Source organism: Rattus norvegicus, chromosome 20 (assembly GCF_036323735.1).
Source record: "Rattus norvegicus strain BN/NHsdMcwi chromosome 20, GRCr8, whole genome shotgun sequence".
Classification (NCBI taxonomy): domain Eukaryota; kingdom Metazoa; phylum Chordata; class Mammalia; order Rodentia; family Muridae; genus Rattus; species Rattus norvegicus.
The window spans coordinates 23,530,864-23,557,133 of record NC_086038.1 but is presented as its reverse complement, the minus strand read 5'-3'; positions in this window follow the sequence as shown (position 1 = coordinate 23,557,133).

Genomic DNA, 26,270 nt, shown 5'->3' with positions numbered 1-26,270 from the left:
GGCGCTGAGCTCTCTCTCCCACGGGGTTTGGGAGCAGGAAGCTGTGGGGATCAGCGAGGTTCGGGCCCTAGCTAGAAACTGGAAGTACCAAAACAAATCTTCAACAAAACAATTTAAAAATATAGATTGTTGTATTATGAAACACAATTATCATTAATATGCAGCTCAAAGTTTAATTGCTACATATTAAGGTTATACTTTAAGATTTCAAATAACTTGTTTCTTATAACCAAGCACTTATAATCAAAGTCACACCCAGTCTCCTTTAACTTTTATCTTTGTTTAAGGTATTTTGGTGAAAACAAACAAACAAGCAAGCAAAATTACAAACCTCAGGCATGTGTAGTTGCTAGTGAGTTAAGATTTGTTGAGTATTACAGAAAGACAAAAAGACAACTAGGAGAATGAGGAGGAACCTTGACACCTTGGTAGTCTTCACATGTATTCTTAGTGCTTGGCTTCAAACTATTTGTTAAAACAATTTTATGCTGGCACTAGACTATGAAAACTGGAGGTCTAAGCAATGTAGTTCTATAGCTCTGCCAATGTATTAATAATAAAAATAGACATAATAACTTTCCCCCTGTAAGGGGAAATTCAGACTAACAATTGAATCCCACAGAGCTCTGTTCTTCAGCAATACTCGTGTATGAAATTTCCAGTGAAAGAAATAAGATAGCTGTCATGTCACAGAACCAGCATCTGGAAGTGATGAGTCCAGACATGTTACTTTCAGGGCATTGTTGAATCAGATATATTCATTGTCATCATGTGAGCTTCTTTCATGCAAAGTAATACAATCCCACAGTGACTCAGGATAATAGCAGATCCCCTGCATAGTCTGTATAGCCCTCTGCCTTTATTTTGATTCTCTGCCTCATTTCCTTTCAGTGAATTCTCTTTTGACTTAGAAGATATGTCCTGAAAACTTGATGGGTAGGTAGCCCAAACCACAGAGAGTACAGAGAATATTGAACCTCATACATTCCACCTTTTCTCCATCTGTACATAGGTAAAGCTTAATTTAAGGTACTAAATTGGAATAATTATGTCAACATTTTATAATAAAGTTACGCACATGTGGTCTCTCTCCAAATGCTTATACCTGCTCTCTTAGGTTTCTTCTATTCTTCTTCTTCTTCTTCTTCTTCTTCTTCTTCTTCTTCTTCTTCTTCTTCTTCTTCTTCTTCTTCTTCTTCCTCCTCCTCCTCCTCCTCCTCCTCCTCCTCCTCCTCCTCCTCCTCCTCCTCCTCCTCCTCCTCCTCCTCCTCCTCTTCTTCTTCTTCTTCTTCTTCTTCTTCCTCCTCCTCCTCCTCCTCCTCCTCCTCCTCCTCCTCCTCCTCCTCCTCCTCCTCCTCCTCCTCCTCCTCCTCCTCTTCTTCTTCTTCTTCTTCTTCTTCTTCTTCTTCTTCTTCTTCTTCTTCTTCTTCTTCTTTTTTTTTTGGAGCTGGGGACCGAACCCAGGGCCTTGTGCTTCCTAGGTAAGCGCTCTACCACTGAGCTAAATCCCCAGCCCTCTTCTTCTTCTTCTTCTTCTTCTTCTTCTTCTTCTTCTTCTTCTTCTTCTTCTTCTTCTTCTTCTTCTTCTTCTTCTTCTTCTTCTTCTTCTTCTTCTTTTTCTTTTTCTTCTTCATAATCATCATTATTATTTTTTCTTTGGGGAGACATGCAGAAGAGGGGAACAAATGATTATAGGAGTCAGAGTGGATGTAGGATCCCAGGAGAACATGGCCCATTGAATCAAGTAAGCAGGGCTCACATGGCCTCACAGAGACTGAAGAAGCAAGCGCAAAGTTTTTATGGATCTGTATCATGTCCTCTGCATAATTATTATGGCTGTGAGCTTGGTGGTTTTGTGGGACTCCTAACAGTGGCAGTGGGTCTGTCTCTGACTCCTTTGCCTGCTCTTGGGACTCTTTCCCTCTTCTTAGGGTGCCTTGCCTAGCCTTGATATGTAGGTTTCTGCCTTGTCTTATTGTATCTTGTTTTGTCATATTTGGTTGTTGTCTCTTGGAGGCTTGATTTCTTCTGAAGAAAATCATAAGAGAGTAAGTGTGAAGGAGAGGGGAGATGGGAGAATAGAGGAAGGGAAAGAAGTATAAACAGTGGTGAAAATGTATTGTATGAGAGAAAATTTTATTTTCAATTTAAAAAAATAATGTAGATAATCTCACAGAAGAAAAATTGATAAAGACTTTTTTGAAAATATTATGTGTATGTTTGTCAGCATGTGGACGTGTGTGGAGAGGTCCATAGATGGCAGAAGAGAACATGGGATCCCAGTGGAGCTGGAGGTTCAGCCATGAAATGAGAGTGCTGGAAATCAAATCTTGGTCCTCTGAAAAAGTGGTATGTTCTTTTAACCACTGAGCTATTCTTCAGCCTTGGATTCCTGGTTTTCAAAATTTCTTATTATGTTGCACTGTTATTTTACTGTACTTCTGGTACTAAAGGAGGGACAAATGAGACAAATTTATCTCTTGTTTGAGATAAATTTCATGTTTATGCTTATTTAGTAGGCTCTGTGTGCTGAACCTTTAAAAAAAGATTAATTTCATGTACAAATGTCCATGTATAATCTTATTTTTGTTCATATCATATTTTCCTTATATTTTAGAGTTAATAAACTCTAAAGAAAAGTTTAAATCAATTATCCAATAGTGTAAGTCTGAGGAAATGTGGGAACTGACAGGGTAAAGGAAAATTTCATTTTTAAAATACATGAATATATTGTGTTTAGATCCAATATATCTGTGACTTCCTCTCCTCCAACTTTTCCATAATCCCAACTTTTCCCTCTCAGTTCCATGTGCTATTTTAAACTTACTGAATCCATTTCCTGCTGCTAGTATACGTGTGTGTAGATCAGTCCACAGGAGCATGTGCAACAGGATCTGCATACTTGATAGACTGATTCTCTATCATCCAGAAGCTGTCCATCACAAATCCCTCCTCTTCAATAGTGAGATGTGTCTCCCTTGGCAATCAATGCTGGAACTTTAGATGGCTTTATTTCATGCGTGTAGACAAGCTGTATGTAAGAGCTCTGACTCTATTGTATCCAGAGAATGTCATTTTGCTAACGTTACTTTATAACATTTGGCTGTTACAACCTTTCTACCCTGTCTTCCATGTTTGTTCCCCACTTCAGGGATGAAGATGTGATATAGATATTCCACTCAGGGTAAGACTCTTTATATTTGGACTTTATACAGTTGTGAGTATGAACAACAAATGCTAGATACTGAACAAGCAAGGTTCTCTTATGAGGGTTGAGGGATGTGTTGATCTATGGGCATAAATATAAACACTGGGTGGGAGTGGCAGTTAAATATTAAATGCATTTAGCAGAACAATAGTACATTTTTCAGTAGGAACAATGACTCACTCAACCATAGATACTTGACTTATGTAATAGTACCAGGTATTGGTTTATTTTGTGAAGAGACCGAAATCCAATCAAAAAGTGGTTGATTCCTCCCAAAGCATTCGTGCTACCATTGCCCCAATGGGTGTAACTTGCCAGGGCAGTCGTTACTATAGCTAGAAGAGTTTGTAGCTAAGTGAGTCCTTCTTCCCATATTGTTTTGGTTTCTTTGTATGTTATAGATTGGGACTTCTAGAACTAATTAGTCCACTTATATGTTTAACTAGACAGGAGATATAGAAGAGAAATCTCCCCCAAAGTATTTCTCTTGGCTCTTAAGTCCCACGCATTAGGACTTGTTCACTGATGTTTGAGATGTGATCTGCACCAATGGCACTCAAATGTGACTATTCCTTTAAACTTTATTTAAGTATCTTTAAATCACTAAGAACTGTTTCTTATAACCTCAAATTATGATGAAGCTGGGCAGAAGTGTGATCAGAGTATTACATTTTAGAACATGTTCAAGTGGTTCTCATTGTACTGATTGTTGCATCCACAGCTCTAAATCTACCTCTCTTTAGTTTTAAAAAGCTCTGTCTGCATGTCCTACTGATTTTGCTATATCTCCAATCTTGGATTTTTTTTTGTTCACCAATAAATAGCTTTAATTTTCATCAAACAATACTGGGATCTGATGTAGAGTTTTTTTTTTGTTTTTGTTTTTAATCAAACAAATTCACAGAAATAAGCCAAGAAAATGTTTCTCAGAGAGTTCCTGTTCCTCCTTTCCTTGGTCCTTGGAAGATGTTGCACTTTTTCTCAAACCTCGGTCTTATAAACATGAACAATTCTATCTCAGCAGTTGGCAATATTCACAATGTCCCCCAATTCCTTAATTGTCCATAGTCCTGGATGTGGCATGTATCTTTATCTTCTTATTCCTTCTTAAAACCCAATCCTGTGGTTTCCACTTTCAGCTGCGAAGTTATTTTTCCTCTACAGACACGATCTAAAGCCTGGCCTTCAGGCCTTGTCTTTCCATTTGTATTACTTAGGTGTGTTTTTGCCATGTTCTTTCCTTGACATCTTCCTTAACGATATCACTAAAATATTTGGTAGAACAAAATGTTCTTGGGAAACTTTCTAGTTAGAAGCACTGATCAGAGAGAAAACCCTTAGTCCTTCAGACCTTGTGCCTTAACATTGGAAACTGTCTATACAGTCCCTTTTTTTCGCTGAAAGGTGATGTTCCTCTCTTCTCCATAAAATTTGAGTATAGGAACAACAAATTTAGTCTCAGCAGTTACCAGTCATCGGGAGGAACAGCGTAAGACAGTGTCCACTCTTCCCTCCACTCTCATCAGCAGTTATGTGCTTGAAGTAGACCTATGAGCATCTTGTCATCAGCGTTATGGACTCCACACTTGTCACCAAATGGTTATCAAATTCTAAATGTGGGCAAATGGTTAAGGCTCTCAGTTTGATCATTGATCTCTATAGTGTCCCAGTGAGCCTTATCAGGTAGTTGATACTGTTCTGTTAAAGGGCGAATTACAAGGATTGAACGATTCAGTCAATCATATCAGCACAAGAATCTCCTATTTATGTCTGTTCTAGTACTGGGTCATTAGGTTAATTCTTCATGTATCGTGATTTTAATTAAAGGAGAAATATATAATAGAATTAACCTTTTATACTTCTCTATGAATCAAAAAATATCAGTAGATTAGAAAGGCTTTTTTAGATTTATTTGTATTTTTAATTATCTGTATGTGTGACAGACTGTATGGGGGTCGGTGCTTGCTCCTATGGAGTCCGTTGAACCCCCTGGTGATGCAGTTATAGGCAGTTGTGAGCTGCCGTGTTGAGTTCTGGGAATTGAGCTCAGCTCCACTGCAAGAATGCTACTAACTGCTGAGCCATCTCTCCAGCCCTATAAATAAATTTTCTTGAAATAACTGACACTGGCTTGGGTTTGACAAGAACACTGCACGGTATCTCAGACTTTAGATACGTCTGGTGCTAATGACATGTTCGATCATTTCTCATAATACCAGTGTAGATAGCATAGAAAGCTCACATGATCTAATACTACATTTATATAACACTTTGCATTTGCTAATTTCTGTGTGCTACCTCAGAGCAAGCAGAACTTGACCATGCAGTCTTTTAAAGTTTACTCAAGTGAAGCTAGAAAAATGGTAATTGCTCTCCCTTTTCTACTTTATTATGCCCTAATGAAATGGAGGCAATATCCCTATTCACATATACATTGTCTAAATTTTAATCTGTACTCTTTACAAGTTCTGATTATAGTTCTGTAATTCATGGCTTAATTATCCAAAAATAACATATTATTATTAAAGATATAAAGCATCTGAAATGACTACTAAATAAAAATATACCATCACCTTAGACTAGGCAGGAGAAAAAATCTGGGGATGTCTCTGATAAAAACATCCAAACAGGGGGCTGAAAAGATGGCTCAGTGATTAAAAGCAGTGGTTGCTCTTCCAGAGGTCTGGAGTTCAAATCCCAACACCCATATGTTGGCTCAAAACCATCTATAACTCTAGTTCCATGAGATCCAATGCACTCTTATAATGTGTAAACGTACATGCGGGCAAAACATGTATATACATAAATAAATAAATCTTTAAAAAACTACAAGGAGATTTTAAGCATCCTGGACACATGTATTAAACTTACTAAGAGAAGAATGGAAATCATCAAGTACATTTTAGAATTATTACTAGTTTAAATCAGAACATGAGGAGGTGATGGAAAGTGAAGAAGGATGTGCATTTGCTTGCTGGGAGGGAGTGATTTTATTTTGATGTGAATCGGATCTTAAAGTTTAGGCTGTCAACTCATCTGCCTATCTCTCTATTGTCTTTTAATATATAAAATTGGGAAATGGAGGTGTTTTAGGAGGAGATAATAGAGGTATAATTGGTAAAAGAATTTAAAAAGCCAAACAAACAAGCAAAAACAAAACAAAAAAGACAACAAACAGCTAGCAAACTATATAAAAAGAGAGATCGGTTCTACCTGAAGACCCAGCTATACAACTCCTAGGAATATATCCAAAAGATGCTTTAACATATAACAAAGACACATGCTCCACTATGTTCATATCAGCCTTATTTATAATAGCCAGAAGCTGGAAAGAACCCAGATGCCCTTCAACAGAGGAATGGGTACAGAAAGTGTGGTACATCTACACAATGGAATATTACTCAGCTATCAAAAACAATGACTTTATGAAATTCACAGGCAAATGGGTGAAACTTTAAAATATCATCTAGAGTCAGGTAACCCAGTCACAAAAGAGCACATGTAGTATGTATTCACTGATTAGTAGATATAAGCCAAAAAAAGGCTCAGAATATCCATGATACAACTCATAAACCATATGAAATCCAAGAAGGAAGACCACTCAGAAGGGGAAGAAAATAATCTTGGGAAGTAGATTGAGAGAGAGATCTGGGAGGGAAAGAGGAGGTGGAGGGAAAAGGGGGAGCCAATTCAAATATGGGAAGAAATGGGAGAGAAATACAGAATGTCAGGAACTTGAAAGGAGTTGTGTAGCAATTGGGGAGGGGGAACTGGGGGTAGCCACTACAAACTCCCAGATGCCAGGGACCCAAGAGTTTCCCAGGATCCAACAGGGAGGACATTAGCTGAAATACACAACAAAGGGGAAATAGAACCTGTAGAGCCCGTATTCAGTAGAGAGACAAGGCCCCCGGTTGAGGGATAGGGCCACTCACTCAATTAAAATATTAATCCAGAATTTCTCCTTTCAAAAATGAAATGCAGGGACAAAGAGTGGAGCAGAGACTGAAGTAAGGCCATCTAGTAACTCTCCTACCCAGGGATCCATCCCATCTGCGAACACCAAACCCAGACACTATTGCTGATGCTAAGAAGTGCTTGCTGACAGGAGCCTGGTATAGCTGTCTCCTGGGAGGCTCTACCAGAGCCTGACCAGTACAGATACAGATGTAACCAACCGTCAGACTGAGCCTGGGGGCACCATGGAGATGTTAGGGCAAGGACTGAAGGAGCTGAAGGGGTTTGTAACCCCATAGGAAGAACTACAGTATCAACCAAAGTTCACAGGGACTAAACCAGCAACCAAAGAATATACTTGGGGGGGACCCATTCCTTAGCTGGATATGTAGCAAAGAATTGCCTTATCAATGGGAGGGAAAACTGTTGGTCCTGTGGAGCCTTGGTGACCCAGGGTAGGGGAATGCCAGGGCACTGAGGTGGGTGGGAGAGTACCCTCATAGAGGCAGGGGGAGGAGGGAGAGGACAGGGGGTTTGTAGAGGAGAAAGTGGGAAGAAGGATAACATTTGAAATGTAAATAAATAAAATAATTAATAAAAATGAAAAAAGGAGAGATCAGATGCCAAATTAAATTATAGGCTCCTAAGGAGCTAAGATCCCAAGATATATGCACAGAGACCTCTTGCAGCTGTAAATATGACATAGATAGCAAAGGCCACGGAAGCCAACCTTAACAATTAAACCCACCGCAAAGTGGCCTGTATCATGCTTTTACAATTACAAACATGTTTTGAGGACATAGGGTGACCATGAGTGGCGTAGCCCGAGGCAACTTAAGTAAATTATATGTAAAGTCCTAATGTGAATGAGAAAGAAATATAAGTGTCAATGGAAGAGCTGATCAGAATATATTTGGATGGTGAATGCTTTGGGTGGACTAAACTCTGTTCTTATGTCTTGTATCAAAAGAGGGTAGAACAGTATCTGGAGAACAGAGCAGAAAGCAAAGGTCTGGATAGAGGAATGTGAACCCTCAGGATCACCTGGAAGCATAACGGAGACCAAAAGGACCACAGTAAGTGTTCAAAACCAAGGGCAGGTAGAATGAAGGAATCCAATAATAGAGAGGACGAAAGAAACTCTGTGTGTTATGGTTATAGGTGTGGCCACTTGATCCTTGAGAATTTAGAATGATCCAGATATTATAGCATGTCTCCTGTGGGAGAGTGGACAGTCAATTTTGGAGTACTATCTTCTCTGTTATATAAACTATATGCATTTGAGCTATAACAGTGCCTCTTCCTCCAAAGCTCATTCATTTCAGTATCCTTATAGATGCATAAAAAACATGATAAATCATAAAAAAAATAGTTGTGACATTTTCTGAAAATTTCCAAGATCTTCAAACTACCATTCAGTAAGGCTCTCTGCAACTTTGGAGAGTAAAAGAACAGTTAAGGGAAGCTGCTTTATTTTATTATGTTTTCAATTGCAGGCATTTGAGAAGAATGCAATGTAAATTCTGTCTGCAGGCGTGCCAAGTAATTGTTACATAGTGAGACAATACTTTTCCTTCTTGTGAAAACCACTTTTGTTCCATTTTGTTTTAATATTGTTGATTTTCAAAATAGTTTATTCGTCAAATTCACCTTTGAACAGTCTGTGCTAACTACCTAGTTCTGCCATTAATAAAAGTGAAATGAAATCTGCAACGTCTGCCACATGTGTTTTTTATTAAATTTATGTGCAGATCATATATGTGATGCCATCCGCTTTTATTCTTGACTTTTTAATAGGCCATGCAAAACAAGGTCAATATGAAATTGGATTGCTTCCCATCAGAAGCATTCAAGGAGGCACACATCCATTTCATTATCAAGAAACATCATAGAAACTGAAACAAGAAATGCTGTCTCCATCTGTCAGGATATTTCTGACTGAGCCTGAAGCAATAAACATAAATGAATATGGAAGATGCTGGGCTGTTAATATATTTGAACTTTAGCCTGAAAGAATATTTCTCTGACTTTAACTCTGAGGGATATTTGAGTAGCACTCACATTCAACTTTTTATTTTTCCTTCATTGTTAGATTTGTTGCATAACCTCTAATGAGTTGTGTTGAATAACGTGGGGGATATAATTTGTGATACCCAAGAGGTGGACACTGTGAGAATTAAGAAATAAAGCAAGGGGTAAACTTTTGAATCTTTTGAAGAAGAGGCTAAGTAGAGTCCTCATGATTACAGACAAATAAGAATATTGTAATACGTCATAAGAATTGCCTTCTTCAGACCCTCAGTTCTGATTAATGCTATTCTTGCTGTTTCCTCTTCCTCTTCTTCTTCCTCCTTGTCTTCCTCCCTCTTCTCCTCTTCCTCTTCTGCCTTACACTTCTTTTTCTTTTAAATTCACAGCATTTACTGTCCTAAGGGGCCCAGGTATTGCCTCAGGAAGCATCAGGACAGTTGGTGTTATCTGTCACTCTCCTTTTGCAGTTATGTAGAATTCCAGAGTTATGGGTCATGGTGTTGTCCATGAATACATGGTAAGTTGGGCAATGGTAAGAAGAGTTAGGAGTCTTGTAGGCATCTCCCAAGAGGGCACCCTGTGAAGCTGTGAAAGTGGACATGAAGATCAAAGAGAGCACAGAAAATTAGAGATTCCAGGTTCATGGAACACCTGCCAAGGAAAGATGCAAGCAGTAAACAGAATCAAGACAGGTGAGAGGCCATGAGCACTGGAAACTTCTGAGGCATAGAGATCAGTTGGTCCATTCCTCTTTAACCCACATTTCATCACTACCTAGAATATAAGACTGGAATACTACCATGGTCACCATGATCCAGGACTTGTAAAGCATGTATTTATCTTCCGTTCTTATTAGAGAATGATTATTTTTCTTTTACTCCTTTTTACTGAGATTATTTGTGCTCCAATATTTGATTCTAATAGTCCTTCACCATCAAGGGGTCTATCTGATCCTTTGAAATCATTTAGTGTTGTCAATTATTTTAATTAAATTTTGTTTTATACAAGGGAGTAATGACGTTTTTGTATTTGCTTTTGCAACATTTAGTCATAATAAAGGCATATATGTATTGTACATGTGTAAGGGGTTTTATGGGCTTACCTGTTTTTGCACAAATGGCAATGCTATTATTTACGAAATAAACAGTATCAACTTCTCCACCTTTAATATTAAAAGGAGGATTTCTGGTGGCCCGAACCACTCTGATCCGAGCCCACAGCTCCCTGCTCCCAAATCTTGTGGGAGAGAGAGCTGATCACCCAGAAGTGCAGGCAATCTTGAGACTACAGGGCAGGACAGACTGCCACTTCTGCCCACCTTTGCCCACATCCCTGGCCCAAGAAGAAACTGCATAGTGCCTCAGGACACTGGAATATAGGAGCAGTCAGCTGCAGGAGCCCCCAGTGCAGATCTGCACCCAGATCTGAACTGAACCTGTCAAACAGCTCCCTGAACCCAAATCCCATGGCAGGGTAGGGAGCTAGAGCCTAAGAGGTGCATACACCCCTGAGAACCAAGAGGAGACTACTCTCTGCTCACATGCCTGCCTCAAGAGGAGAACTCCTAGTACCATCCTGTGCACAGGGACCTAGGAGCAGGAGGAGCAGGACCCTTCTGGTTGCTGCCCTCACTGAGAGCTGAAATCCAGCGGCCAGGAGCAAATACACACCTGAGAGTAGAATACTCTGTTCCTGTAACTGGCTGAAAGAAAACAGGAAAACAGGTCTATAGGAGTGCTGACACACAAGCCCACAGAAAGGTCAAGACACCATTAGAAACAGCAAGAAAGGCTAACACCAGAGACAACCTGAAGGTGAGAGGCAAGCACAGGAACCCAAGCAACAGAAACCAAGACTATTTGGCAACATCAGGGCACAGTTCTCCCACCAAAGCAAACATTGGATATCCAAACACACCAGAAAAGCAAGATCTAGATTTAAAACCACATTTTATGATAATGATGGAGGACTTTATGAAGGACATAAATAACTCCCTTAGAGAAATGCAGGACAACAGAAGTAAATATGTAGAAGACCTTAAATAGGAAACACAAAAATCCCTTGAAGAACTACTGGTATAAACAACCAAACAAGAGAAAGAAATAAACAAAACCATCAACAAGTTAAAAATGGAAATAGAAACTATAAAGAAAGCACAAAAAGAGACAACCCTAGAGATAGAAAACTTAGGGAAGAAATCAGGAGTCATAGATGTAAGCATCACCAACAGAATATAAGAGATAGAAGGGAGAATCTCAGGAGCAGAAGATTCCATAGAAATCATCGACACAACTGTCAAAGATAATGTAAAACAGAAAAAGCTCCTAGCTCAAACCATACAAGAAATCCAGGACTCAATGAGAAGATCAAACCTAAGGATAATAGGTATAGAAGAGAGTGAAGACTCCCAGCTCAAAGGGCCAGTAAATATCTTCAACAAAATCATAGAAGAAAACTTCCCTAACCTAAAGAAAGAGATGCCCATAAACATACAAAAAGCCTACAGAACTCCAAATAGATTGGACCAGAAAAGAAACTCCTCCCATCACATAACAGTCAGAACACCAAATGCACAAAACATAGGAAGAATTTTAAAAGCAGTAAGGAAAAAGGTCAAGTAACATATAAAGGCAGACCTATCAGAATTACATCAGGCTTCTCAACAGAGACTATGAAAGTCAAAATATCCTGGACAGATATCATACAGACCCTAAGAGAACACAAAAGGCAGCCCAGGCTACCATATCCAGCAAAAGTATCAATAAACATTGAGGGAGAAATCAAGATATTCCATGACAAAATGAAATTTAAACAATACCTTTCTACCAATTCAGTCCTACAAAGGAAAATAAATGGGAAAGCCCAACACCAGGAGGTAAACTACACCCTAGAGAAAGCAGGAAAGTAATTTTCTTGCAACAAAACCAAAAGAAAAGAAGTACAAAGACATAATCCCACCTCCAAATACAAAAATAACAGGAAGCAACAATCACTATTCCTTTTATCTCTCAACATCAGTGGACTCAATTCCCCAATAAAAGGACACAGATTAACAGACTGGATACGTAAAAAGGACAGAGCATTTTGCTGCCTACAGGAAACACACCTCAGAGACAAAAACAAAGACTACCTCAGAGTAAAAGGTTGAAAAACCATTTTCCAATCAAATGGACTGAAGAAGCAAGCTGGAGTAGCCTTTCTAATATTGAATAAAATAGACTTTCAACCAAAAGTTATCAAAAAAGATAAGGAAGGACACTTCATATTCATCAAAGGAAAAATACACCAAGATGAACTCTCATTCTTAAGTATCTATGCTCCAAATACAAGGGCACCTACATACATAAAAGAAACCTTACTAAAGCTCAAAGTGCACATTGTACCTCACACAATAATAGTAGGAGATTTCAACACCCCACTCTCATCAATGGACAGATCATGGAAGCAGAAATTAAACAGAGACATAGAGAGACTAACAGAAGTTATGAACCAAATTGACTTAACACATAGTTATAGAACATTCCATCCTAAAACAAAAGGATATACCTTCTTCTCACAACCTCATGGTAACTTCCCTAAAATTGACAATATAATTGGTCATAAAACAGGCCTCAACAGGTACAGAAAAATAGAAATAATCCCGTGTGTCCTATCAGACCACCATGGACTAAAGCTGGTCCTCAATAACAATAAGGCAAGAACGCCCACACCACATACACGTGGAAGTTGAACAATGCTTTACTGAATGATAACCTGGTCAAGAAAGAAATAAAGAAATTAAAGACTTCTTAAAATTTACTGAAAATTAAGGTACAACATACCCAAACTTATGGGACTCAATGAAAGCTATGCTAAGAGGAAAACCCATAGCTCTGAGTGCCTGCAGAAAGAAACAGGAGAGAGCATAGATCAGCAGCTTGACAGCACACCTAAAAGCCCTAGAACAAAAAGAAGCAAATATACCCAAGAGGAGTAGAAGACAGGAATAATCAAACTCAGAGGGAAATCGACCAAGTAGAAACAAAAAGGAACTACACAATGAATCAATAGAACCAAAAGCTGGTTCTTTGAGAAAATTAACAAGATAGATTAGCCAGACTAACCAGAGGACACAGAGAGAAAATCAGAAATGAAAAAGAAGACAACAGAATTGGAGGAAATTAAAAAAAAATCATCAGCTCCAACACAAAAGCCTATATTCAACCAAATTAAAAAATCTGGAAGAAATGGAAAATTTCTAGACAAATACCAGGTATCAAAGTTAAATCAGGAACAGATAAACTATTTAAACAACCCTGTAACTCCTAAAGAAATAGAAGCAGTCGTTAAAAGTCTCCCAACCAAAAAGAGCCCAGGTCCAGATGGATTTAGTGCAGAATTCTATCAGATTCTCATAAAACCTCATACCAATACTATCCAAACTATTCCAAAAAATTGAAACAGTCAGAGCACTACCAAATTCCTTCTATGAAGCCATAATAATTCTTATACCTAAACCACAAAAAGATCCAACAAAGAAAGAGAACTTCCGAACAATTTTGCTTATGAATGTCGACACAAAAATACTCAATAAAATTCTTGCAAACCAAACCCAAAAACACGTAAAAAGATTCATCCATCATAATAAAGTAGGCTTCATCCCAGGTATGCAGGGATGGCTCAATACATGGAAAATCATCAACATAATCCACTATAAAAACAAACTGAAAGATCCTCAAGAACAAAAGTACTTCTCAGGGAATCACCATCTCTGACCTCAAGCAGCATTACAGAGCAATAGTGATAAAAAACTGTACGGTATTGGTACAGAGACAGGCAGATAGACCAGTGGAATAGAATTAAAGACCCAGAAATGAACCCACACACCTATGGTCACTAGATTTTTTTACAAAGGAGCCAAAACCATGCAATGGAAAAATGATAACATTTTCAACAAATGGTGCTGGTTCAATTGGAGGTCAGCATGTAGAAGAATGAAAATTAATCCATTCTTACCATCATGTACAAAGCTTAAGTCCCAGTGGATCAAGGACCTCCACATCAAACCAGACACACTCAAACCAATAGAAGAAAAAGTGAGGATGAGTCTCAAACACATGGGCACTGGGGAAATTTTCCTGAACAGAACAACAGTGGCTTATGATCTAAGAAAAAGAATCAACAAATGGGATCTCATTAAGTTGCAAGCTTGTGTAAGGCAAAGGACATAGTCATTAGGACAAAACAGCAACCAACAGAATGGAAAAAGATCTTTACCAATCCTTCATCCGATAGGGGTCGATATCCAAATTATACAAAGAACTCACGAAGCTACACTTCAGAGAGTCAAATAACCCTATTAAAATGGGGTACAGAGCTAAACAAAGAATTCTCAGCTGACGAATATCAAATTGCTGAAAAGTACCTAAAGAAATGTTCAATATCCTTAGTCATCCAAGAAATTCGAATCAAAGCAACCCTGAGATTCCACCTCATACCAGTCAGAATGGCTAAGACCAAAAACTCAGATGACATCAGATGCTGGTGAGGATGTGAAGAAAGGGGAACATTCCTCCACTTTTGGTGAGATTGCAAACTGGTACAACCATTCTGGAAATCAGTCTGTATGTTCCTTAGAAAATTGGACATTGTACTACCTGAAGACCCAGCTGTACCTCTGGGCATATACCCAAAAGATGCCCCAACGTATAAAAAAGACACATGTTCCACTATGTTCATAGCAGCCTTATTTATAATAGCCAGAAGCTGGAAAGAACCCAGATGCCCTTCAGCAGGGGAATGGATACAGAAAATGTGGTACATCTACACAATGGAGTATTACTCAGCTATAAAAAACAATAACTTTATGAAATTCATAGGCAAATGTATAGAACTAGAAAATACCATCCTGAGTGAGGTAACACAATCATAAAAAAACACACGTGGTATGCACTTACTGATAAATGGATATTAGCACAAATGCTCGAATTACCCAAGATGCACAAACCACATGAAACTCAAGAAGGATGACCAAAATTTGGATGCTTCACTCCTTCTTAAAAGGGGAAACAAAAATATTCATTGGAGCAGTTTGGAGGCAAAGTTTGGAGCGGAGAGCAGCCATTCTGAGCCTGCCCCACATGTGGCCCATATATATACAACCACCAAAACTAGAGAAGATGCATGAAGCTAAGAAGTGCATGCTGACAGGAACCAGATATATATCTCTCCTGAGAGACACAGCCAGAACATGTCAAAAAGAGGTGAATGACCTAGAAGAGCCAAGACCCAGATGGAATGAAGTTGGTGACTCTTAGCCTCCCTAGTCTGCAGCAGATTTTACCTGAAATTAAAATGTTCTCTTTATCAATTCCTATGAAATATGAATGGTCTTAGTTTCTATTTTTAAATGTGGACATGTGGATGCTGATTGCATGTACAGATAATGAAAAGTAAGTTTAAAAGAAAAAAGAAGTAAATAAATCAGCGTTGACCTGAAGTAAATGTTTTCTGACTTTTATTAATCATATTCTTTTCTCATAGAATACAATCTGAATACAGTTTCCCCTCCCTCTACTCTTTTCACTTCAGCCCCCACTTCCCCTCCCATCTACATCCACTCCCTTTCTGTCTCTCATTAGAAAAGAATAGACTTCTAAGAGAGAACAACCAAACATGACAAAATAATACATAATAAATAGAAAGAAATCATATCAAGTTGGACAAGACAAACCAACAGAGGAAAAGATCCCCAAGAGCAGGCACAAGAATCAGGAGTTCCATCTAACAGAAGACATATACATACATACATACATACATACATACATACATACATACATACATACATACATATGAATATATATATGAATGAGAAGATAGAGATATAGATAGATAAATAGACAGACAGATAGATAGATAGATAGATAGATAGATAGATAGATAGATAGATAGATAGATAGATGGATGGATGGATGGATGGATGGATGGATGGATAGATAGATGGATAGATAGATGACCTGATGCAGACTTCTATAGGCCCTGTGATTATTGCTTCAGATTCTGAGAATTCATATTTGGTTAATTGTTTTAGAAGGCCTTGCTCCTCCAGTGTCCTCTGTCTTCTTTCTCTCTCCCTCTTTTGCCTCCTCTTTCACAGGGTTCTCTGAGATATGAGAGAAGGGATTTCATACAGATAATTCACTTAGAGCTATTAGTTTCAACCATGCCTTGTGTGTGTGTGTGTGTGTGTGTGTGTGTGTGTGTGTGTGTGTGTGTGGTTTGTGTCTGGTTTTTATGTTAATACCACGTTCTTTTTATTACTATAGCTTCATATCATAGATTGATAATCAGAATTGGTGAATATTCCTATGCCCCACACTAACAGTTCTTTTATTAAGGATTGTTTTAGCAATCTTGCTTCATGTGTGCACATGTGCACATGCATGCACATGCATGTGTGTTTGTATGTAATGTCAGACTTTGAGTCACTATATTTGTTTCCATCTGAACAAAGCACTGATCTATGAATACTTTACAATATCATTAGTAGCTATTTCATTGTTGCTTTTATTTTATTTTAGAGCAGTACTATGGATTTTACCCTGTCTCTTTCTGAAGAACTGCCATGATTTCCACAATGCGTGCACAGTAATTGGTTTATTTGTTCTATTTTTAGATCAAGTTTCTTGAGTTCCTTATCTATTTTAGTTATTTTTCTTCAGTTGGATATGGAGTTGGTAAAGATATTTTCCCATTCTCTAGTCTACGGCTTAGTCTGAATGACCAGGTCCTTTACTGTGCAGAAGCTTTGAACTTTGTATGGTTTCACTTATTAATTGGTAATCTTGATGTCAGTTCTATGAGGCTATTCTATTCAGAAAAGCTTTTCCTGTGCCATTGAGCTCAAAATTATTTCCTACATTCTCTTCTATTAAGTTTAGCATTCCTGGTTTTATGTTAGGACTTTGATTGATTTGGTGTTGCGTTTTCTGCAGGGTGATAGGTATAGATCTATTTGCATTCTTCTACTCACAGCTGTCCAGATTGACCAGCAACATACATTGAAGATACTGCCTTTTTTTTCAAGACAATGTGACTTCTTTATTCAAATTCAAGTATCCACAAGTATGTGAGCTTATGTCTGGTTTTTATGTTAATACCATGCTCTTTTAATTACTAGAGTTTTGTATTGTAGATTGATTATCAGAATTGGTGAGTATTTCTATGCCCCACACAAAGAGTTCTTTTATAAAGGATTGTTTTAGCAATCTTGCTTTGTGTGTCTGTGTGTGTGTGTGTGTCTGTGTGTGTGTGCGTGCACACAAATGCACACATGCATACGCACATGCAAACTTACATATAAAGTTGAGAATTGTCCTTTCAAGATCTGTGAAGAAATTTGTTGTGATTTTAATGAAGATTACATCAAGTCTGTAGATTGCTTCTGGAAGGATAGTCAGTTTTACTACACTAAGCCTACTAATCCATGAGCATGGAAAATCTTTCCATCTTATTCAATTTCTTTCTTCTGAGATTTGTTCTGTCATACAAGGATTTCACTTACTTGGTTATATTTAACTAAAGATATTGTATATTGTTTAAGTTTATGTATAAGATATGTAAGATACTATTTCCAAGATTTCTTTCTCAGTTCACCTGTCATTTGTATATAAGAGGGCTACTAATTTTTATGTGTTAACTTTGTATCCAGCTATTTTGTGGAAAGTGTTTATTGCTGTAGAAGTTCCCCAGGAAATTTTATGTTCTCTTACATATACTTTCATATTATCTGCAATAAAGACACTTTGACTTCTTTCTTTCAATTCGTATTCCCTTCTCTTTATTGCTAAAGCTAAGTCTTTGAATAGTATACTGAAAGAGTTGACAACCTTGTCTTGTTCCTTATTTAATGGAATTGTTTTGTGTTTCTATATGCTTAAGTAAATGTTGGTTATGTACTTGTTGTAGCTTAATAATATAGCTTAATATCAGCTTATTTTGGTTAAAAGACATTTCTCTTTTACTTGTGTTTTATTTCTGTTTAAATTGATTACTTGATCTTGACTTAACTTTACTAAGTGATATCTACTGAGAAATTTGTCCACCTTTTTTAGATTTTCCAATTTAGGGGCATGTAAGATTTTAAAGTACATCCTTATGATTTTCTAGATTTTGAGGGTATCTTTTGTATATTCCCCTTTTCTGAATTTCTTAATTTGGGTATTCTCTCTCAGCCTTTTAGTTAATTTGGTTAAGGGTTTGTCAAGCATATGATCTTTTTCAAAGAACCCACACTTTGCTTCATTGATTCTTTGTATTGTTCTTTTTTGTATTATTGATTTCAGTCTCACATTTGATTATCTCTTGCTATGTCCTCCTTTTAGATATGATTACTTCTTTTTGTTCTAGACATTTTAGGTGTGCTATTAATGTGCTAGTATGAGGACTCTTCAGTTTTTGTTTATTTGTTTTTCGTTTGGTTAGTTTTTGTTCTTGCTCTTGTTGTTGTCTTTTTATATAGGCACTTGGGTCTGTGAACATGGTTTTAAACTGCTTTCATTGTGACAAGTATGGGTATGATTTGTTTTCATTTGCTTTGAATTCTAGAATGTCTTTAATTTCTTTATTTTTGTCTTGACCATATTTTTTTCAGTAGTGGGTTGCTCAGTTTCCACAACTCTCTAAGCTCCTTATTGCTTCTGCTATTGTTAACATTCAACTTTAATGCATGGTGGTCTGATAGGATGTAGTTTTCTGAATTTCCTTGAATCTGCTGAAACTTGCTTTGTGCCCTAATATGTAGTACATTTTGGAGTAAATTCCATGAGGTGCCAAGAAGAACATATATGTGTAAAAATGTTTTATAAATACCTGGTAGTTCCATTTTGTTTAAAAAGTCTATTAGTTCTTGTGTTTATATTTTTGTACCCAACTCTGTTATTATCTATCTTTATTGGGTAATCAAGTTTATTGATATGGAGACATATTAATTACCAATGATTGTTGATTCCTGTTGTTCTGTTATTCTTGGTGGGAGTGGTGAGGGTGTGTGTGTGTGTGTGTGTGTGTGTGTGTGTGTGTGTGTATACATGTGTGCATGCACACTTCACTTCCTTGGTTTTGATGGCCTGAGAGTATTTATTCCCTGTGTTCTTATGGGGGTAGTTAACGTTCTTATATTGGAGTTTTCCTTCTATAATGCAATGTAGGGGTAGAATTGTGATAAATATTACGAAATTTGGTTTTATATTGGTATGTTTTGCTTTGATGATTGAAGGTTTTGCCTATGGAGTAGGGAGTGGGGAAGAAAATTTTGCCTCGTATAGTATTCTGGACTGGCATTTCTTTTCTCTTAGTGTTTGTAGGACATCTGTCCAGGACCTTCTGGTTTTAGATTCCTCACTGACACATTGGATATAATCCTAATAGATCTGTCTTTATGTTAATGGTCATCTTCCATTAGACTGTTTAGTATTCTTGCTTTGTCCTGTACATTTAGCGTTTTGATTATTATATGCCGAGGAAACCTTCTTTTTTGGTCTAATTTATTTGGCGTTCTGGATGCTTCTCGTATCTTTGCAGGCATTTTCTTCTTTAACTTAGAAAAAATGTCTTCTATGATTTTGTTGAAAATATTTTCTGGCTTTTGAGCTGGGTTTCATCTTGCTCTATTCCTATTATCCTTATATTTGGTCTTTTCATGGTGTCCTGGAGTTCCTGGATATTTTATTTCAGAAATATTTTTGCAATTCAACATCTTCTCTGACAATACATATCCATTTATTTTTTCTCCTATCAAGCAAGTCATTCTTCCATTGCTCTAGGTTCTGTTTGGGAAGCTCATCTCTGTAGTTCCTATTTGGAAAATTTCCAAGTTTCCCATCTTTAGAATTTCCTCAATTTGTGGATTCATCATTGCTGTTCCCTCCATCTTCAGTTCTTGAGCAGTTTTGTAGGTTTTCTTGTTTGTTTGTGTCCCCCTGGATTTCTTTAAGAAATTTGTTTCCTCTTAAGAGTCTCTATAATTTTCTTACAGGCTGTATTTTTAGGTCTTACTCTTGAGATTCAGCTATGTGAGAATATTCAGTGCTGGCTGTGGTAGGGTTGCTGGACTCCTGTGGAGACATATTGACCCGACTTTTATTGATTGTGCTTTTCGGTGTTGTCAAGAAATTTTAGAGTGGGATGATTAGCTCTGGATGATGGTATCTGGTTTTGTCTCTGATAGATAGTGCTTTGTTCCTAGCTTTCTGCTTATCCCTGTACTTTAAGAGAATATGGTGGCTCTCTGCTTCCTGGTAGGAATGTTTTTGTGTACCCAGGGTATGTGTACTGGTTTTAGAGGCTTTGATAATGAGATGAACAGAAGAAGAAGGGTTAGGAGGGATCTTTGTGATAGGTTGGAAATGAGGTCAAAAAGAAAGGGAGATCACAGCAGATCTTCTACTGTAAGATTGGCGATGAGACAGGAGATGTGAAAGGGAAAAGAACTGTGGGTCTGCTGTTCTGGAAGAAGTGACCCTTAGAATACAGGTGTTATCTGCTAGGGATATATAGCAGATATTGGGATATAGGCTGGGACCTAATTTGCCTATTATTTTTAAATAAGTTAACGAACAGAAAATTTCTTGTTCCAGGAATGAGGATCAGACAATCTTATCAAAGAAAACATCATACAATCCCTAGAAAATGAAATATACAAGGTTCATAAAATAATAGGCATTGGAGAAACACACAAAAATTTTCCGATTACATTAACCATATAAATTCAACTTAAGTTGAAATTGTGGTAACTTGTTTAAAACTTTCTCAAGTGACTTTCAATGAAAATTTATATAAAAGAAAATCTAGAGGTTCACATAATTTTTGGTACATTAAGTAATATATTTCTGGGAGATGATAAAGGTATTTTGCTCTGGTGGTCAGCTTGAGAGATTTATGAAGCAATTTTCAGTTTTGGATTTGAATTTAAGTGGGATGACTTTAGCTTCATAAGTTATTTGTGATGTGTTTCCTCACATTCTGGTTAATAATTTTGACTTGGACAAACATAACAGCATGTATTGAAGAAGAAAGAAAATAAATGGCTTCTGGTTTAAGACATTGAATTCAGACTGAGTTTAAGCTGTTCACTTTACGCTTTATTAGTTTGTTGAATTTGTTCTATACATGTGAGGATAGAAGCTTTTAAATGCAAGAATGAAATCATGAGCCTGTCTTAACACCTCAACTAATACTGATAATGAGATAATTTTATGGGTGCACTTGAATAGTCCTAGAGAGAAATATTTCCACTTGCTGATAACCACGTATCTTTCTTGCTTTATTTTTAATATAGCAGATGATACTGACCTTGTTTGAACCTACACTTTTAAATTTCTGTCTGTTTATATCTGCCCAAGAAATAAGTTTTCTCTTTTACCTTGGGGCATACTTCACAACAGATACTACTACACTTCAGTGTTTGATTCATTGTAAATCCATCACTTACTTGAGCAGCATGTACCTAGTATCCAATGAAATAAAATGCCAGATCCATGAATATTTTAAATAAGCAGATAAAAATGGGGGGAAAAAAAGAACAACTAAGAAATCACTTAACACCATTTATAGCTAATAGGATCTCTGTAAGCAAAACACTATTTTCATCAAATTTAAATTATTTATATGTGCTTATTTGTAGAAGTTTGTTTAAGTCTATGAATATGCATAACATTTTTGGAGAATGCACTCCATTTTCAAGACACACAGGTAAATTACTAAAATGATTTCATCTAGCAAAATCCACAGTGATATTCTCGTTCATTAATAATGTATTTAAGCAGGCATAAACACACCATTAACTACAATTTGATGATTCCAGTCCTCACCAACCACCAAAGGAAATAAAAGAATAAACTCCTAACCCACTGTCACCAGATTGAATTTTTCAGCTGTATAAAGATATTATTTTTTAATCTAAAATATGAATATAGAATTTAATAGAAAGAATTAGTGAACAAATATCAAACTGAAATCATTCTGGAAATGAAAAATTCAATAAGCCAACTTAAAAACCTCAACAAAATCCTGATCAATGAACAAATCATACAAAAGAACAAAATGTCCAGGATAGAAGACAAAGTAGAGACATTTAGTCAGTCAGTGAAAGTCAATAAACATTTATATTTCTTTAAAAGACTAAATAGAATATAATGCAATTGTGTAAATTACAAAGTATAGTATACAATTAATATCTAATCCATTATATTTGTCAATTAGATAAAGTACCATAAAGATATTATTTTATTAGAGTCTTTATCTCTTAACCAGAGTCAGGAAACAGTACATCCAGGGTCTGTTTGTTTGCTTGTTTGTTTGTTTTAATCTGGTCTTAGAGATGTAAAATTAGTTTTTAAAACAGTGTTTCTCAATCTTCAAGTCATAAGCCTTTTGGCAAACCTCTAAAACATTTTCATTATTATTTACATTAGTTTTTATAATAGTAGAAACAGCACTATTAGGAAGTAGCAATAAAAATAATTTTATGGTTATTTTCTCAAGTATGTTTATTCAATGCTGTGCAAAACTTCACTAACACAGCTACTGCTTTTTTTTTTTAAAGATTTATTTTATTTATTATATATATAAGTACACTGTAGCTGTCTTCAGATACACCAGAAGGGGGCATCAAATCTCTTTACAGATGGTTGTGAGCCACCATGTGGTTGCTGGGAATTGAACTCATGACCTCTGGAAGAGCAGTCGGGTGCTCTTAACCGCTGAGCCATCTCTCCAGCCCACAGCTACTGCTTTTGTTAGGCTGTGAGCTAGCTTATGGTAGGCTGCAACAGCTTTCCTGCTAGCCTGACCAGGGAAGCATGTTAATTTTAAAGTTCCAAGTATGTTCCAGCCCTGTTCATTTTCACGTGAATAAAACAGTACTCAATTTGCATGTATTAGCATCAAGCCTGCTTCTCACCCCAGGACCTTCCTCCCTTGTGAGTTAATTCCATTCTAGACTATGTCCTACCACATAAAAGAATACTCAGCATCTTCATATTCGTTGCATAAGCTGTCACATAAAATCTATGTACTATTTAACATGTAACACACAGCAAATAATAAATCAATTCACTTATAATAAACTTTTAATCTGTATAGTCACAAAGGTTTTTTTGTCATTATTCCTCGTCTTCTAATCATTCCTTCTTAGATCCTTTCTTATCCTTCTTTTTCTATCATTTATTTCTCATCCCTCTATCCTGAGAACACATAAGCAAATCAGAAAACCACAGTGTGATTCATTTTCTTACCAGCCATTTTCCCTCCTGCTTTTCTGGCAGGCATCCAAGGCATTCAGCTTCTCATTTCCTATGTTAATCTCGAATCAGAGAACATCTGTAAACAAAGAGAGTACCTGCTATCCAATGACTCCTGGAACCCAGCCACTAATACTGTTTACATTGGAGGCCTCAAATGGGGATGCTAATGGAAAAAGGTGGATTGCCCAATCACTGGACCAGTATCAGGAGAGTCTTAACCTGCCCTGGCTGTAAAGTTTAGATGCAAATTAGATTGTAAAAAACAAAAGGTCAACTTACTTCCTCTGCTAAAATAGACCTTGTCCCAGGAGCCTCACTAGCTAGGGAAGTCTACCATTAGCTTGTAAAGTTGACCTTCGCTCCATAAGACTTTGAACTAAGGTTTTCCTTAGAGGTATTTTGTTTCTTTATCTGGCTTTGCTTTGTTTTTGCTCTTGTTCTTTTTTTTTCCTTTTTTAAAAAATTTTTTATTAGGTATATTTCTTTACTTACATTTCAAACGTTATTCCCTCTTGTTTATTCATTCATTTATTTTTTTAATCTTGCCCAAATTCTGGAACGTAATACTGAAATATCTTTTTAAAAATTAAGTGTTTGGCATGGCATAGATAAAAAATGGACACAATTGTGCTATGAAACATTTACCAAAATTTGTGCACTGAGCCATTTAACAATCATACTTGATGCCATTCCTTCTAGAGAGAAAAATAAAGAAGCATAAAAACACAAAAAGCGAATTGCATGCAAATAATTGTGATGAATCACTATTATATTAATTTTACAATCAGTTTTTATTGATATTGCATTAAGCACAAATGTTGGAATTGCCCCCTGAAATCACCATGTAGCCTTAATCATCTCTGTTTGGAGAGTTCTTTCTAGTAAAGAAACAAAGTGATACTCACAGGTACTTGAAGACTTTCATTGTATGCATAACATGTAAAAGTGTGTTATTTGTTTGTTTAAATTAAGGCTTCCAGTTTTAAATAGATATTTACATAAGGAATTTATTCTTATGTGTGTAGAGTAAATCTGAAAAAGCACTTATCAGTCCCACTGTGGCCACAACACCGGCATCATGGTACCCCGAGCTCTTTTGCAGATGGGAGAGGTCTTTAATAACTATGAATGTGACTCCACGCAGCAAGGCTAAGAACCAGCAACCATCATTGCTACTCTCAGTGACCCAAGGTCAAAGCCAATATAGGAGTGAAAGGGGAGTCAGTATGGGTGTCATTTGCTATAAGATAGATCACAGAAATTATTATGACAAGGACTAAACACTAAAAATTGGTGTGCAGAACACTAAAAATTGGTCTCAGTGCCAGTGAAAAATATTTCTTCAATAGGAATCATACCAAAAAGGACCTGTTTGCGGTGCAAATTGTTACAGAGAAATTTGTGCTCAAGAAGTAACTGTGTGACACATGAAGTGGACTGAGGAGTTGAAGGTTTTCAAGGCTAAGACTATGAAAGAAGCAGCTGGGTAAACTTCAGTCCAAGGCATTACACATAATACTCTGTAAACATTATAGAAGTTATTTGTGTCTTTTGGGTCCTCCATGATGTTTCTAGCTGACTTACCTCAATATTGTGTGTGAGGAGAAGAGCAAGGATAAGACAAAACTCTCACAGGGCAAGTCCTGAAATAGCAATCCACCCTGGAATGAAAAAGGAGGAATAAAGAAGGAGCAACGGGGGGACCACCAAATGGAAAATAAGAAATCAAAATGTGTGTGTGTGTGTGTGGGTGTGGGTCTGTGTATGTGTGTGTGCATGCATGCATGTGTATGTGTGTGTTGTGGTGGTGAACACATGGATATTCTCACCAAAACAGAGAGAAGGAAACTTAAATAAGTGAGACCCAAGGTCAACTTCCACCTCAGCTTTAGGACACTGTGAACTACTACATCAAAGTACACCTCTTGACTAGCATGACTCAAGGTGAAGCATTGGGTTCTTTATACCATAACACACACACACACACACACACACACACACACACACACACACACACACACACACAAATGTACATACTTGTACATGTGTGCACATCCACAAACATGATTTCTATATTTGGTGATGTATTTAAAGTTTAGTTTTATAAATATTTGTTTAGTGGTAATTTGCTTCTCATCTGTTTCAGCTGTGTTTCTTGGGAGTGCAGTTTTAAAATTTCAATAAAAATTTACAACTAAATTTTTCTTTAAAGAAAGAAAGAGGAAAAAGAAAGGAAAATATCAACAAATACAATGTACCTGCTAATTAACTTCCTATCTAATAAAAGAACAAGTTATGCATGGATTTGGATTGGTAAGGACCAGGCATAGTTTTCTTTCCAATTATACTTTTAAAAGTTCAGATTACAGTTCAAATACAGCCACTAAACTAGAACAGAAAAGTGACATGAGTTTGAATTCAGGAATTTCTCCAGCCCAGGGCTCATCATCATTGCTGTCACTTTTACTGAAAAATTCAGTTCTTCATGTAATTACAGGCTTGCCTCAAGTTCTGCTTCTAAGTGTTATATCCCAGAGTTGAACAGAATATATTAGTGCTTTGGATAAACAACACATTTGGCGCCTGGACTGGCATGTGTGTTAATGACTATTTCTCATCACTATTGGAGGGAGGAAGCACTTGTGTTGACTGATGTTGCCTGAAGGCTCATTTCACAGTCATTTGGAGGTATAGCTCTGAGATCATTGTGAGGAAAAACATCATAGAGTAGAAATATATGATGAAAACATTTCTCCATGAAGAACAGGAAAATGGAGAACACAGACAAACCG